The sequence below is a fragment of the Delphinus delphis genome, chromosome 5, assembly GCF_949987515.2.
Source record: "Delphinus delphis chromosome 5, mDelDel1.2, whole genome shotgun sequence".
Lineage (NCBI taxonomy): Eukaryota > Metazoa > Chordata > Mammalia > Artiodactyla > Delphinidae > Delphinus > Delphinus delphis.
In genome coordinates, this window is record NC_082687.1 from 22,922,324 (window position 1) to 22,939,335 (window position 17,012).

Consider the following 17,012-nt stretch of genomic DNA (forward strand, 5'->3'; position numbering starts at 1 on the left):
GGGAACTCCTCTTTTTTAAAACGCTGCTTTTTTAAAACACTGCTCGCTAAAATATTTAATTTGCTCGTAATGCCCATTATTCCAAACTTGAGGACTTATGTCATGATCACGAGATCCACGGAATATAGCTATTTCTTGTTTGTATTCCAAACCGATCTGCTTCGTTCAGCTCACAGAGGTCCACAAGAAGGAACTCTAGCTGACCATTATTTATTTGCTACATGAGCCAGGCACTATTCTAAGTTAACTGATTAACTCATTTATTCCTCATAACCCCTGGGCAGGCAAGGGTTAGCTCAGCAGGCATAAGTTCCTCAAATGCTACACATTCCAAAGAAAGGCACTCCTTCAGAATTGGCCTTAGGCCAGTTCCTGAAAGATAACCTCTGAGCTCTTCCAACAGTCTGACTGATGAGAGAGTTTGCGTATATGCTAGAGGCTTCTGCTGTTCCAAGTGGATCAGATACACTTATGGTGAACACCTGTTTTTGCTTGGGGGAGGGAAGGCTGACGTCTGAATAGCTGAGGTCGGTCATCTGGTGCTGCAGGCTTCTGTGACTGACACCTAATCAAACTCTAGGGACGAGAGCTCAGTTGAGCTTCTCTGGTTGACCGCACTCCACACATGTTGTCACATACTGTTGCTGAGAGAATTAAGAGCATCCCCCATGTGACTCCACTGGAAAGGGACATCTGGAAGTTGGCAGCTGGACTTGGCCTCATGTGTCCTTTCCCTTTGCTGATTCTAATCTGTATCCTTTCACTGTAAGGATCCATGACTGTGAGTATAACATCTTTTCTGAATCTTGGGAACCCTTCTAGCAAACCGTTGAGACTCAGGGTGGCCTTGGTGACCCCCAACAGAACCACCCTATGAGGTAGGTACTATTATTACCCATATTTATAGACACAGGAATTGGCAAAGAAAGGTGAGGCAACTCAGAATTCCACAGCTAGTTTGTGTCACTATTTAATTTGAACCCAGTGATCTGGTTTGGGCATTTTACAACTATGACATGTGGCTTATCAAAATATTTATTATGTATCATTCAACAGATGTATCCAAAAGTGCCCCCTGGTCCTTTTTCCTATTTTATTATCAGGAATGATCATTTTCAAATTGTAAATATACTATCCATTACCAAGATTTCATTTTCTCTGTCAAAAAGAGAGCAATAACTTTTATTGAGTTCCACTTGTTCTTTAACTGCTGTACTTAATTCAAAACTTTCTTCCAGTCATGTCAGCAATACAGATGTGATGTAAGATTTTCTCACTCACATTCTCATATATTTCCTCCCAATCTACATGGTTTTTAATACAGGAGGATGAAAACTACAGAGTCAGCTTTAAATCAAACACCAGGTTTTATTTAATTTAGAGAAAACAAACATCTTATCACAATTTTTCTTAAGATCTATAATTTTTGATTCTGATAGATCCAGAGTTGCCTTTAAGTGTTGGAAAAAATAGTTTCATAATAGGAGAAAGCATGAGACTAATCAGTTGCTACTAAAGAAAATGTAAACCAGCCACTGATTTCTAAACACAACAGATAAAAATAATATGCCAGTTACGTAAAAAAGTCATAAGTTTGCTATATTAAGCTTTTTTCAGGTAAACTGCAAAAAACACTATGGTCTAGTTCATCATTAGGTGTCTGAAGTAACTTTACTCATTAGGCTTATTCTAACACTTGAGCAAAACTGTAATTCATTATCTTATCTTTTTTAATCCACCCCAAACTAAGTATTGGACTCTGTTGTACTCATAGTGGATTACAGTGTCTTGTTCCTATCACCAAAACAGACTGCACATCTCTTGATATTTTGAGGTGTCATCACATCTGCAAAAGTAATGAGTCTATCTTGCAATGTGGATGTCCAGAGGTCAATGTAGTCTCAGAGCGTCCAAACAAGCCCTTAAAATAACTTCCAAAAATACAAGAAAAGCATGTAGAGGAAGGTCAACCCATGACACAGTGACGATGAAATACATGGAATGTAAACTGGATAACTGTGCAAGTCTAAAGAATAAAATTTTATGATGCAGAAGGATCAATGGTGTTATGTGAGCCTGGATCTTTCATACTTGTATTGTCCCCATTGTGTTACTATTTGTCAGCTCCTATGATGTAGCAAGAACCAATATTAACCCAAACCCACCAAAGTTTTGGTAGCCTTAAATAAATATCCCACAGAGTAAATACAAACAAAAGCCTTATTTAACACTTATCATTACCTTCACAATAAATGATCAAATAAAATATTTGCCTTAATTAGGACACAAAAGTTTTCTTTAGAAAATAGAAAATTCTATCTCAGACAACTTCCAGCTGTTCAACTAAATTGAACATTATTGATTAGGAATAAAACATACAATATTTAAAAAATGGAATAGACTCTATTGGGCTCCACCTTATGCTTCTTTGTTTCCTATATCCATTCTCTTGTGGCTTTAAATGGGGCTCTCATAACTCACATTTTCCCTCTACCCAGGAGTCCTGGTGTGATGGGGACATAGCCAAAGTCAGAGCTGGACATTTGCCTTTTCCATGCTGCCACATGAAAGAAAGCTGGGCTTGAGATGACTTGTTGTTGGTCTCAGACAGCCTGGTGATTCCAGGTCAAGAGCCCCCATCCATGGGAGGTTTTGGGATATTATGCCAAAGGCAGGAGCTAAGTGAGGTGGAGTTTAGAAAAGACCAGGAAGAGATAATAACATGTATGACAGGAAATTGTACAAGGAAGTCTTCATCGGTTCTGAAAAACTCAAATATTTGTCCCCTGAAAGAGCCAGCAGTTAAAACCTGTTTCCCAAATTATATATATATGTATATATGTATATATACATATATATATACATATATATATACATATATACATACATATATACATATATACATATATATATATATAATTACCAGAATCTATTATAATATGTCTCTAAAATAGATGTAAAAATTTAATCCTATCTCCAAAAGCTGGTTTTTTAAATCTTACTTTTATTCTTCAATTTCCATCCCTTATTGTAAAAACAAAATAGAATTTAGCTGACAATGAGATTATTCTCAAGTGTTGAAGATCTTCACATCAACTAAAAAAGTACAAAAATTTTTCTGTAACAATTAATAAAATGGTTCAAGAAAAGTTTCAGGATGCAAGATAAATTTGTAACAATAACTTTTCTATATAATAGCAATAAACAAAAAGCAAATTTTTTAAAATAAATAAATGCAGCTCCCAATAGCATCAATAATCCTGACTCACTACAGCAGTAACAACAAAAATAGTAAAGTACTTATGAATAACTCTGTAAAGAAAATTATAAAAAGCTATAAAGGAAAATAAGAACTATAATACATGCATGAGTGGGAAAATATTTACAACATAAACTTTGCTTCTTCCCAAATTAATTTATATTTTTAGCATAATTCCAATCAAAATTCTAGTAGGGATAATTTTAGATTCTGTTAAAACTTTCTAAAGTTAACGTGAAGAAAGAGTCATGGGACTTCCCTGGTGGTGCAGTGGTTAAGAATCCACCTGCCAACGCAGGAGACAAAGGTTCGAGCCCTGGTCCAGGAAGATCCCACATGCCACGGAGCAACTAAGGCTGTGTGCCACAACTTCTGAGCCCGCATGCCACAACTACTGAAGCCCATGCACCCAGAGCCCATGTTCCGCAAGAAGAGAAGCCACTGCAATGAGAAGCCAACGCACTGCAACAAAGAGTAGCCCCCACTCACCGCAACTAGAGAAAGCCCACACACAGCAACAAAGACCCAACACAGACAAAAATAAATAAAATAAATAAATTTATAAAAACAAAAAGAGTATAGATCATAAAGAAAATTCTGAATATAAATATTAATGAGATTCTTTGTTCTACCTAATGATGAAATATATTGTTGTGGCACAACATTTAACATAGAGCAGAACTGGCATAGAAACTGACATACAGAATAGTGGGAAAATATAGGTACCCCAGAAACATCCTATTTTATGCATTCATTCCACATATATATAATGCCTGTCATATGCCAAGCACTATGCTAGTTATTAAAGGGAAAACACAACTCCTGCCCTCAGAAAGATTGATAGGAAAAAATAGCTATTTTCATTATGATAGAAATGGAGACAAATGGGCACAGGACTTTATGAATTCATATAGAAAGGGAATCTAAATTCAGTGTATGACAAAATGAGCACCACCAATTAATGAGAAAGAAACTGTTCAATAAATAATGTTGAGATAATTGCCTATCTTTTTAGAATAAAATCTAATATATCCCATTAGACACAGATATAAATTGCAGCTATATTATGGAATTAAATACAAATGAAATGCAACATAAAGAAATGAATAAAAGTGGAATTGATTATTTATATGCCTCTTTAGAGAGGTCAAGTCTACTTCTGAAGTATATAAGTGCTAAAAGAAATTAGAAAGAAAATGTCAGGTAGATTGCACTATGTAAAACAATTTCCCTAAGTTTAAAAAAAGTTAAAAAGCAAAGCAGATGTGAAATTATTTACAACAAATGCAATACACCAAAATCTGTTTTATATAAATACTAAATACCAAAGGGTACTTCAAAATGAAGAAACAACTCATTAACGAACACATGGAGAAAATGTTCAACCTCATTAGTACTCAAGGAAATAACCATTAAAACAATGACCGATAACATTTCATCTAACAAACTGGCAAAGAAGAGAAAATGTTCATCCTTGATGCCATTTTGAAATTGCTTTGAATGCCACTTTCCTATAACCCCTAAGAACTCTAAAAGTATTCCTACCTTGTCACAGAAAATCTAGGAAACATTCTTACCATATATAATTCATACAAGATGCTCATTTCAGACACACTCTATTTTAACACCTACTGAACCATAATACCCTTTAGGTAAGACCATCAAATATTCATCAGGGTATTACAGGTACCATGCCCAGTACAAAGGAGTCATGTAATAAACGTTCTGAATGTTGAATAGATGAACTAACAGGCTTGTTTTTTCATCATTAAAATAAATAAAAGTGTGGCTGGTGTCTCAAAAATACGTTTTCATATGCTTTGATCTAGTGATTCTAATTCTGAGTTTTTATCTAGGGAAGTAAACCCAAATAGAGAAAAAAAAGAAGTGTATACATAAAGAATTACCACAAGAGGAAACATCTAGAAGTAGCCTAAATATTAAAATATAGAGGAATCTTTGAAAATACTGTGTTATATTAATTTAGTGCAATATTATGTCACTATTAAAAAGAAGAATTTAGAATCCAGGTTTACAAAAGCTTATGCCAAAATATTAAAAGTAAAAAGCAGGTTTTAAAGTTGTATATCTCTTATATAACAGGTGTAGTATAGCAGGTATGACTCAGCATAAAATCCCACCTTCATTAACTGTAGCTCCAGGAACAACTTACTTAGCCTCTTCAAGTCTCAGTTTCCTCACTTATAAAATGGAAGAGTAGTTACAGTATTGCCTATTTAAAAGGCTGTTCTTTTTAATTAAAATCAAATTAGATAATTCAAATAGTGTTAAGAGCACCTATTACATAACACATATTCAGTAATCACAGACATAGCTTTTATTTGAACTATTAAAGAAAAATAAAGCATATGCACACCAGAAAGTCCAGATGCTAATATTTCAATGCATTGGCAGCAATTATCATGTGGTAGATTTGGCTGTTCACTACCTTTGGAACACCTCTCCTACATTTGGGAAATTTCCACATTCCATGTTTACACATCACAACGACGGATGCCCAAAATCCACTTCTCAGTCTTCCTTACATGTTAAGAGCCTAAATTACCCATGAATGGATAGATACATGGTGAGAACACTAGAGTGAAAGCCTGTGACCAAGGCTTTTCTGATAACATACCCTTGTACAGGCTTCAGTCAATTTATTTATTTATTTATTTTTAATTGAAGTATAGTTAATTTACAATGTTGTGTTAGTTTCTGGTGTACAGCAGAGTTATTCAAATATATACTATATATATATTTTCATATTGTTTTACATTACAGTTTATTACAAGATATTGAATATAGTTTCCTGAGCTATAACAGTAGGTCCTTTTTTATCTACTTTATATATAGCAGTGTGTATCTGTTAATCCAAAACCCCCAGTCCATCCCTCCCCCACTCCCCCTCCCCCTTGGCAACCACAAGTCTGTTCTCTATGCCTGTGAGTCTCTTTCTGTTTTGTAAATAAGTTCGTTTGTATCATATTTTAGATTCCACACATAAGTGATATCATATGATATTTGTCTTTCTCTGTCTGGCTTACTTCACTTAGTATGATGATCTCTATATCCATCCATGCTGGTGTAAATGGCCTTAATTCATTCTTTTTTTATGGCTGAGTAATATTCCATTGTATATATGTACCACGTCTTCTTTACCCATTTGTCTATTGATGGATACTTAGGTTGCTTCCATGTCTTGGCTACTGTACATAGTGCTGCAATGAGGAACATGGAGCTCATGTATCTTTTCGAATTAGAGTTATCAACTATACTTTGGGCACACGAAAGGCTTCAGTTTAGAAGCACATGCCTCACTGAATCCATCTGGGAGCTGACATCTCTGCCAGCCTTCAGAGGCAGTAGGGGCAGAGGATCTACCATCAGGCTCACGTGAGGGCAGTGGAGCCTGTGCCAGGGGCAGGAATCAGGGGTTTGTCCTGGAGCAGTCAGTGCTCATGTGTATTCGATTGGGCTTAGAGCTCCTGAGTGGGCAGCCTCTAAGCCCAAGCCAATGCTCTTTAAGACTACAATGGGTCCTGTGCACTTGTGCCTTCATCTGCCTTTTCCTCCATCACACACACACACACACACACCCCTTTATATATGTACATGTATATATAATCATAGTTTATGACTATGTTGGTATAAAGATAGATACAGTATCATATAATAAAAATTCTTCCAACCTAAAAATTCTTCTTTTTCCTTCAGATTTTTAGAAGAAATTAAGTCATGTTCACGGGTCCATAAAAGCATTGTAGGTCACTGGCACTGTGCCTACTGGGTCCCTGATAGAAAAGTCAGCCTTACCTAATGTTTTCAGATTAACTCCTTTTCTCCTAAACTAGCTAGCGTCTATTCTGTGTTTGCAGCTATGAAACCGGATTATACAGATGACAAAACTACAGTGAAATTTTACTTTTTTTCAACTTTGTAGGAATCCTCAAATTTTTTGAAAAAGCATGTATTACTTATTAAAGGGAAGATGATGGGTTAAGAAAAAGAAAATCTGACCAATTAACATATCATCTACCATTGGCAGTTAACAGCCTTAAATGACAAATTTTATATGCGTAATCTCAGAATCTCAAGCTAGAAAGGGACTGCAAAGATCACTGTGGAGAAAATGTCATGTACTCCTATCACCCATCTGTCATCTGAATCACCTCTACCCCACCCACCCTGACCAAGTTATCCCAATCAGTGATACTGAGCTTAGTAGTTCCCTGTCTCAGGAAGAAAATCAGACATTTTATCTCTTGATATCTTTGACTATTAGAAAGTTCTTCTTTAATACTGAGTCAAAATATATTTATTCCAGAAGCTTTCTTTTTTTTCCCTGAATGCATCTTCAACATCTGAGAATTCCTTATGGTCCCACCTTAGATATGCAATATCGATGCCTTGGAATCATTGCATAGCAACCCAACTCAAAAGACTTTTATATCTACTGCACACACTTGATACTTTGATTCTGTATCAGTCTATCATTCCCCAGGGTAACCTATTGCTACAAAGCAGAAAGGTGAATTGCTAGATCAGACAGACTGTCTCTTTTTCTTTCTCTTCAGATCACAAACTCATCATTTCTTTGACTCCCATCAGAGGAAAACAAAGTTGTACTAGGCCATTGTTTTAAAAGAAATTTGGAACCCAATACAAAATTCATATGTTAGTGTTTTGGAAAGGAAAACCTTTCTACTTTGTTTTTCTTGAAGCAGCTAGCTGAAATGAAATACTGAAAACTGTACAAAACTAGGAATCTGGCAAAATAGATTCTAAGTCCCAGTTCTGCTAGTAAGTACTATGTACTTTAAAAAATCCAGGTTCCTCCATCCCTTGAGGGATAATTTAGATCCTTAACATTTGATGACTGGATTTCTAATAAAGAATTAGATCCCTAAGTCATTATCTGATTAAGTAAATTTAAAATAAAACTATTGAGCAATGTCATTGCATTCGTATTTAAGATTTCCTTTTAACCAATGAACAGAAGTATTAAACATGACTGAAATCAAAAGTACACCATCATGGGCTTCCGTGGTGGCGCAGTGGTTGAGAGTCCGCCTGCCGATGCAGGGGACACGGGTTCGTGCCCCGGTCCGGGAAGATCCCACATGCCGCGGAGCAGCTAGGCCCGTGAGCCATGGCCGCTGAGCCTGCGCGATCAGAGCCTGTGCTCCGCAACGGGAGAGGCCACAACAGTGAAAGGCCTGTGTACCGCAAAAAAAAAAAAGTACACCATCATTAGTTATCCATCTGATCACCATCAGGTATGCTTTTTTTGTGTTCTTTGACACCATCAACAGATGATTGGATTAAGAAGATGTGATATATATTACCATATTATTCAGCTGTAACTAATGGAATGTTACTCAGCCTTAAAAAAATAATGAAATACTGCCATTCTGTAGGAACGTGGATGGATCTAGAGAATATTGTGCTTAGTGAAATAAGTCAGACAGAGAATGACAAATACTATACGATATCACTTACATATGGAATCTAAAAAATAATACAAATGAATGTATATACAAAACAGAAACAGACTCATAGATATAGAAAACAAACTTGTGGTTACCAAAGGGGAGAGGGAACGGGGTGGGTGGGGAGGGATAAATTACGGGTATGGAATTAACAGATACAAACTACTACATATAAAATAGATAAGCAACAAGGATACACTGTATAGCAAAGGGAATCATATCTGTTATCTTGTAATAACCTAAAATGGAATATAATTTGCAAAGATACTGAATCACTATGCTATACACCTGAAACTAACACAATATTATAAATCAACTAGATGTCAGTTAAAAAAAAAGTTACTGACTCATTGATCCAATTTTTGGTTGAGGGGGACAGTTAAGGAGTTCTGTTTTATAAAGTCCTTCAGGAACCCAGGCTACGGGAGACCTCACCATCTTTCAAGCAAGTGGCTTAGTCACCTTGACTATGGAATTGCAGCAGGGAGACTAGGGAAGAGAGAGAATGGGGATCACACGAGGTCTGGACTGTCACATAATACGCTTGAGGGCAAGGTGGCCTGAGCAGCCTTAATTCTACACCTTGCAAGGGAACCAGGATCTCTGACAGACAGCTGGCCATCTCCATCACAGTCGAGTGTAATTAAAGATTTTGTGAGTCTCAGTTAGTCCAAGGCAGTTTGCATACATTTGTCTATACCAATGCCAGCCCCTAAATAATGAAGTATTGAGAGATAAGATGAATGATTCGGTATTAAGGGCTTTGGTAAAATTGGCATCACAAATAGATGAAGGTGAGGCTAATCAGAATATGGTCATTATAAGCTGCAAGCACTTCTGAAAGGATAGACAACAGGGTTCCAGGAGAAATGTAGTTCTGGATGAGAAGTGTCAGAAATATCTTCGAGGCGAAAGTCATATCAGAAAAGAGAATTTTTAGGATTGTTATTTTCATAGTCATATAATAGATGTATTAAATGGTATAATGAAATAAAAATGCACCTCAGGCTGCTATTCAGAACATTTTATGATTAGCCCCTTTCCAGTCTTCTTCTTTACTAGTTCTCTACATGAGTTTTTGTCTCAGCCATTTCCACAGTGGCTTTTGTTCTGTGGTCTCTGCAAATTTCCTGTCTGAAGACAGCTTTCAGCAGGTTGCTACCCACTGGGACTTCAACCCAAAAAAGCCTGCTCCTATGTATGCTATATATATGCCAGGAAAAATGTTACCCCTCCCTTGGAATTCCCATATTATTTATGTAATGGTGGCTTATTATGTGGTTGTTTATTTGCATGTTGTTGTATGAATCTACTTTTTTTTAGCTGTAAATGTTTTCTTTTATTTATTTTAATTGGAATACAGTTGATTTACAATATAGTGTTAGTTTCAGGAGCACAGCACAGCAATTCAGTTATATACATATACATACATATATATGTATATATATATATGTATACATATATATATATATATATATATATATATACACACATATACACACACACACACACATAACTGAACCGCCATCTTTTAGACTAGTACTTTATACCATGGTACAGAGATAAAGTTGCCAGGGATTTGGGGGGCAGATAGGGGAGGTACAGTCCCTTACTTTGTCAGTGTAAAGCAATCGCCCCATTTTCCTAAAAGCAGGGTCAGCCAGATTAAGACCCTTAAAGGTCCTGAACTTCAAAAACATTACTGTTCCCATCCCCCACCTTACGTCATTTAAAGTAAAAGCAATACTAAACTATAAAATAAGTGTAACAAAGTCTGATAAAGTTTTTATTTTTTTCTCTAAAAAGTACATATACATATATTTCTTCAGATTATCTTCCCTTGTAGGTTATTGCAAAATATTGAGTAGAGTTCCCTGTGCTATACAGTAGATCCTTGTTGGTTATCTATTTTATGTAAGCAGTGTGTGTATGTTAATCCCAACCTCCTAATTTATCCCTCCACCCTTTCCCCTTTCCCCTTTGGTAACCATAAGTTTGTTTGTTTTCAATGTCTGTGAGTCTCTTTCTGTCTTGGAAATAATTTGTATCTTTTAAATTTTTTTTAGATTCTACATATAAGTGATATTATATGATATTTATCTTTGTCTGACTTACTTCACTTAGTATGATGATGTATAGGTCCATCCATGTTGCTGTAAATGGCATTATTTCATTCCTTTTATGGCTGAATCTACGTTTTTTTTGGACTCTTTACACTATCATATCTCCTTATATGTAGTAAGAAATTAAACTGTTATTGAGTGAATGACTGAAAAATCCAACAGATTTACACATTAAACAAGTGGTATTTAAGCATGTTGCAAACCAGAATTACTTGGGGATTCAAGAGTCTCCGTCAATATAATTGGGGTATTTTGCATTTTGAAAAAGCTACCAGATGATTTGATTTCATCAGCTTTCAGAAAAATAGATGACTGATTCTGTTAAAACTATGGTAAAACTGTTAAATCAAATTTCAGACAAAAACACAATGAGGTCATTGGTTTTAATTACCCTAACATCAACTGATAGGCCTATGATTTAGCACTGGAAAGTTTAGAGAGGATTGGGATCTATTTCTTAGAACAAGTAATTAAAACTTTTCAAGAAAGGAGCATTTATTCTATTTTGTGTGGCCTAGTGTGTAGAAAGTAGTAAAAAAGATGACTGAGTGAGCCCCAAAGAAATAATCATCACAATAACATTACCTTTAGTACCCTCATGAGAGTGAGGAAACAAAAGAAACAGTTAAATATTAGAGAAAAAGATATATGGTGGCAATATGTCGGTATTAGTTGAGAAATCATTTTAAATTAAAATAGAGAAAGTCAGGCTTCCCTAGTGGCACAGTGGTTGAGAGTCCGCCTGCCGATGCAGGGGACACAGGTTCGTGCCCTGGTCCGGGAAGATCCCACATGCCGCGGAACGGCTGGGCCCGTGAGCCATGGCCGCTGAGCCTGTGTGTCCAGAGCCTGTTGCTCCGCCACGGGAGAGGCCACAACAGTGAGAGGTCCTCGTACCGCAAAAAAAAAAAATTAAAAAAAATAAAAATAAAAATAAAATAGAGAAAGTCAATAGCCTACAAGAATTCCCATGACTGCGTACCAAATCTCTTACTATAAACCCAGGAAAAAATGCATGCTGTGGTTCAAAACTATAGGCATGGCTAATAAAGGGAAACAATGATACTATTGTAAGGAAAAAGGTACACATTTTTATTTGTTTAAAGTTCAGCCAGCTCTATCAATTTGGAGATAACACAGCTTTGAAATTTTGCTCTTTCAAGTAGCTTTGCGCACAGCGGTAAATACTACCAGTCAAATGCCATAAACTGTCCCTATTAAATAAAGATCATCTTTCAAAATATGGACAGACAGTCAAAGAACGAGGATGACAGGGAGGCCCACAAAATAGCCTACAGGTGGAGTATTATCTAGGAATAAAACATTTCCCCCAAAAAACAACTTTCAAGATTACCTTTCAAGGAATGTCAAAGCAAATAAAAACACTTTTTTTCAATATATCAAAGGCAAGGAGCCAGCTAGAGACTCAGTGAACCCATGATTATGGTCTGTCAAAGACAACTTAGGACTTAGGGTCTTAAAAAAAAAAAAGACTAAATCTGATAGGCTGCTTTCTTTAAAAGGATGGATGTTAGGAGATACCACATATTGTCCCCTAAAATGGTAGATTAGAAGTGCGGGATAAAATAATTATACAAAAATCTTACCATAGCAGTTAACATTTTTGAGGATTTATTATATTCAAGGCCAGTGCCTAAAATTACTATCTCATTATCATTCTTACTTTAGTTGTTTCCATATTGGAAGGACTGATTGAGACCCAAAATACTGAGGCCAAAAGAAGAGAGTCAAGAACTTAAAATAGACCAGAATGACTTCTCCTAAGGGAGATGGGATCTAGAAAGCTATTGAGATACGTGCTCTTGCATGAGCAATAGGCAAATCACACCTTGAAAATCCCAATGATTCTATCTTTCTAGAGCCAGAAACCCTGATTTCATAAATCAGGGTTATGTGTGAGCAGCAAAGACACAAACATCAGTGTCAAAAACTCAGAATGTTACTGGGTTAGTTTCAATGTGGTTCCATAATTGTAGATGGAAGGCTGGTATTGTGTTTCCCTAAAGTAGTGCTATGCTGGAGCAGCTGCTCCAGCCCATGTGACCACATCTCCCCCAAATCTGCATTTAGTAATATCACAATAGTGGCTTGAAATCACTCATGGGAGTATCTATATCTGGAAAATGGGCAAATACTAAAAATCAGGACTTTTTGTTTAGTTTTGTTTTTTAGAGAGCCAGTTTACCAGCACATTACTGTCCTAAAGAGATAAGTTCAAGACACTAATGAACTATGACTCCAAAAGAGGAAACAATTTAGAGGAGACATACTAAAGAAAATACAAGGAGGATGATGCTAGAGCTCATCTGGGTCTATATTGGATGTTGTCTAATGAGATGACAAAATACTTCTGAAATAATGTTATGCCATTCAGGGAGGTGAAGATAAATAAAATTTGTGTGAATATTAGATGCTTTTGCTACATCTAGAAATGGATGGCTTTATAGCTCTCACAACAGAAGCTCCTCTATTAAAAAATTCAGAGGAATATGAGAGAAAAACAAATGCATGGACCGAAATCAAAAAGAAAGAAGATACTCAGATGCAGCAAACCCTACCTGTGCTACATGAAGTAGAGAGCAAAAGGGTCCAATGTAAGAAGCAGATCTGAAAACTATAAGAAATTGAAAAAAGAAACTGAAGATGACACAGATAAATTGAAAGATAAATAATGCTCATTAATTGGAAGAATTAATATTGTTAAAATGCCCATATTACCCAAAGCAATGTACAGATTCAATGCAATCCTTATCAAAATACCCATGGCATTTTTCACAGAATTAGAACAATCTCAAAACTTGTATAGAACCACCAAAAAAACCTAAATAGCCAAAGCAATTTCAGAGAGAAGAACAAAGTTGGAGGTATCACACTCCCTGATTTCAAACCATACAACAAAAGTATAGTAATAAAAACAGCATGGTATTGGAACAAACACACACACATAGATCAATGGAACAGAATAGTCCAGAAATAAACCCACACTTATATGATAGCTAATCTATGAAAATGGAGGCAAGAATATACAATGGGGAAAAGACAGTCTCTTCAATAAGTGGTTTTGGGAAAACTGTACAACTACATGAAAAAGAATGAAACCAGGCCATTTTCTTACACTACATACAAAAATAAACTCAAAATGGATTAAAGACTTAAATGTAAGACCTGAAACCATAAAACTCCTAGAAGAAAACATAGGAAGTGTGCTCTTTAACACTGATCTTAGCAATATTTTTTGAATATGTCTCCTCAGGCAAGGGAAACAAAAACAAACAAATGGGACTACACCAAACTAAAAATCTTTTGCACAGTGAAGGAAACTATCAACAAAATGAAAAGGAAACCTACTGAATGGGAGAAGATCTTTGTGAATGATATTTCTGATAAGGGGTTAATATCCAAAATATATAAACAACTCATACAACACCAAAAAAACAAACAATTGAATTAAAAAATGGGCAGAGGACCTGAATAGACATTTTTCCAATGAACACATACAGATGGCCAACAGGCACATGAAAAGGTGCTCAACATCATTAATCTTGAGGGAAATGCAAATCAAAACCACAGCGAGATATCACCTCACACTGGTCAGAATGGCTGTGGTGAAAAAGACAACAAATAATATCAAATGTTGGCAAGAATGTGGAGAAAAAGTAAACCTAATGCACTGTTGATGCAATGTAAATTAACACAGGCACTACAGAAACTATAGAAAATATTTTGGAGGTTCCAATAAGGAAAGGAAGGAAGGAAGGAAGGAAGGAAGGGAGGGAGGGAGGGAGGGAGGGAGGGAGAGAGGGAGGAAGGAAGGAAGGAAGGAAGGAAGGGACTACCATATGATCCAGGAATTCTACTTCTGGGTATTTTCTAAAGGGAAAAAAAGAACACTAATTCAAAAAGATATAAACACACCAAGGTTCATTGGTAGATGAATGGATAAAGAAGATGTGGTATACACACACACACACGCACACACACAATGGAATATTACTCAGCCATAAAAAAGAATAAAATCTTGTCTCTTGCAACAACATGGATGGAACTAGAGGGATTATGCTTAGTGAAACAACTCAGACAGAGAAAGACAAATATCACTTATATGTGGAAGCTGAAAAATACAGCAAATAGGGAATATAACAACAAAAAAAGCAGACTCGCAGAAATAGAGAACAAACTAGTGATTACCAGTGGGGAGAGGGAAGGGGAGAGGCCACCTGAGGGGTAGGGGAGTGGAATGTACAAGCTATCGGGTATAGGATAAGCTACAAGGATCTACAACACAGGGAATATAGCCAATGTTTTAATAATAAGTAAAATTGGAGTAAAACCTTTAAAAATTGTGAATCATTATACTGGACAGCTGTAACATAATATTGTACAGTAACAGTACTTCAAAAAAATAAAATAAAATCGTCAAAACAAAGTGAGTATATTTTTGTCTTAGGGTAAAGCAAAGTCCTGGAGTTCACTAATGCACTACCCTACCCCATTTCAGTGCAATCTAGAGGACTGTTATCCAATAGATGGTTCTTTGATGATGCAAATATGTTCTAATCTGTTGTGTCCTAGAGTGTATCCAGCAGCTACATTTGTTTATTGAGCACTTGAAATGTGCCTAGTGTTACTGAGAAACTTAATTTTTTAAATCTGATTTTAGTTCATTTGAACTTAAATAAGCCATATGTGCCTAGTGGCTACTATATGAGGCAATGCAGCTTTAGAAGTAAAAACTAAATTTCCCACCAGATACACAAAGGAGCAGTATCATTCTCAACTTTATAAGTAAAGAGCAGGACTTCCTGGGAACCAACAACATCCTCCTCCATAGGGGCCAGACTTAACTCTGGCGAGCCATAGGGTTGATTGTTAAACCACATGGATTAAGGGAACAAAAAGAACCTGGTTGTGGTATGGTACGGCTTCCATTCCTCAGGACTCTTTTGGGGATAGACTTGCACTAGGGTAACACTCCTGCCCTTCTCTTCCCCCCTCACTCACCTGGGCTTCTCACTCTGTTTTCAATCAGAGGAAACTGTGCATTCTTTCTGCTTCCTACCTTGTGCTAAGCCTATGAGTGGGCTCTGCCCCAAGCGAGACATGCTCTATTTGCATTTGTCCAGTTCTATCTGACTGGGTGGCTAAGTTTGATTTCAGAGTGAAACGTTAGAAGCTCCATCTGGCATCAAGTATGTCACATCAACTAATCGAGCTTTTATTAGTAATAAAACTGTTATTTAAAGCTCCGTGTGTCTGATTTCTGTGTCTACTAATAAGTTCCTTCCAAAACATTAGGCGAAAAGAAAAATAATTTATTTACCATCTCCCCTCTCCCCCTCAGAACTTCAACACTCAATATTTCTGATATTTAACGGCTTCAAAAGTAAAATGTAGAATGTGTCTTTGTGCTGGACTTTCCTTGCCCTGAAACTACTTGAATGATAATTAGGCATATATACAAGCTATGTACGTATCAGTGTGTATTTAGGCATCCATGAGCCAGAGGAGTAAATCATATGAAAGTTCTTTGTACAGAGATTAAAGCCTTTGCTGACGTTCTTGAGCTGGTCCATTCCTGCATTATTTGCTTTCATAGTATCTAGTACTTCTCCTTTGTGACACATCGTGTCTTAATTTGTGCGATTCATTACTGAAGAGCTTACAATTCCCATTAGATTGTAAACCCCATAAGCTTCATAAGGAAAGAGACTATGTGCATGTTTTAATCATTTTATTTCTAGTATTTGGAATAATGACCAGCACATAGACGACACGCTCCATAAATAAATAATGCAATATTACATTTAATGACATAAAAGATTATGTTCAGTATGAGCAGAGACTATGATGCAAATTTAATTTTTGGCTTCTTTTATCCATAGTCCTCAGAAATAAGGGTCTTGTGAGAGGAGAACTCTTGTTTGAAGGAGTGTAATAATCTCCAGGAATACAAAACTAATCATGGTCATACAGTAGGAACCAATAATAATCACTGAACTCATGCTATGTGTTTGCCTCCATTTCATAGGTCAATGCCAAGGATCTGACAATAGAGTTAGCTAAACAATTCAAAGTACATAATCATGGTGCTCAGGCAGCAAAACCAGCCTCCACTTG

The 17,012-nt window shown here is 36.3% G+C and overlaps 1 protein-coding gene across 4 annotated transcripts in view; it reads right to left on the reverse strand.

Annotated features, from left to right (window-relative positions):
- The window catches only part of INPP4B (inositol polyphosphate-4-phosphatase type II B), a 487,644-nt gene that overhangs the window by 377,456 nt on the left and 93,176 nt on the right, over positions 1–17,012 (reverse strand). The gene's annotated exons all lie outside the window — the stretch shown is intronic.